The sequence below is a fragment of the Lottia gigantea genome, assembly GCF_000327385.1.
Source record: "Lottia gigantea unplaced genomic scaffold LOTGIsca_21, whole genome shotgun sequence".
Lineage (NCBI taxonomy): Eukaryota > Metazoa > Mollusca > Gastropoda > Lottiidae > Lottia > Lottia gigantea.
The window spans coordinates 1061055-1061391 of record NW_008708458.1 but is presented as its reverse complement, the minus strand read 5'-3'; positions in this window follow the sequence as shown (position 1 = coordinate 1061391).

The following is a 337-nucleotide window of genomic DNA, read 5'->3' as shown; positions in this document are numbered from 1 at the left end:
AAATAGCATGTGATCTACATAGTTAATAAAAAAATATATGAAACTCGACCAAACATGACACGCAGCTTCACCTTCTGACCTTACCAACTTTTGAATTCATGTGACTGGGAACCATATTGCTGATCAATTACTGGACAAAAGAGAATCTGAATAATTGACTTTGTTGACAAGGAATAATTAATGTATATTGCTCTACAAATACAGATCAAAGCTGTGATTGCCCTTGGACAATTGATATAATTATACATATGTAAACTTAATATATAGATACAAGAGAATATTAAATGAGGCAGAAAATTGTGTTTTGATGGAATGAACGTGATCTTGAGCTTTTTAC